The sequence below is a fragment of the Diadema antillarum genome, unplaced genomic scaffold (assembly GCF_040938485.1).
Source record: "Diadema antillarum isolate AM-2024a unplaced genomic scaffold, OU_Dant_1.0 seq00001597_RagTag, whole genome shotgun sequence".
NCBI lineage: Eukaryota > Metazoa > Echinodermata > Echinoidea > Diadematoida > Diadematidae > Diadema > Diadema antillarum.
The window spans coordinates 273,043-273,377 of record NW_027272313.1 but is presented as its reverse complement, the minus strand read 5'-3'; positions in this window follow the sequence as shown (position 1 = coordinate 273,377).

Here is a 335-nt window from a genome sequence, read left to right as displayed (position 1 = left end):
TTAAATACAGTGTAGGGTAAAATTTGCCAACTTATTGTGATTTGGCTCCTTTTTTTTCAGCAAAGATAAATGGTGACAAAATATGCATTGATTCATAGAAAAAACGTTTTATTCTGCACACACCATTGTTCTCAGTGTTAAGCCAACCTTATTCATTTTCTTTATAAAGGAGACCAGCTTCAAGAGATCTAGACAAATTGTGTCCTGTCATTGATGTATAATTAGATTTAGTGCTGTTACTTTTAAACAGATATTTTTGTGATCCCAATCATGTCGACTTTCCCCTCTTTTCACCTCACGTTTTTACCTATATGACTATAATTCTCAGCTACATT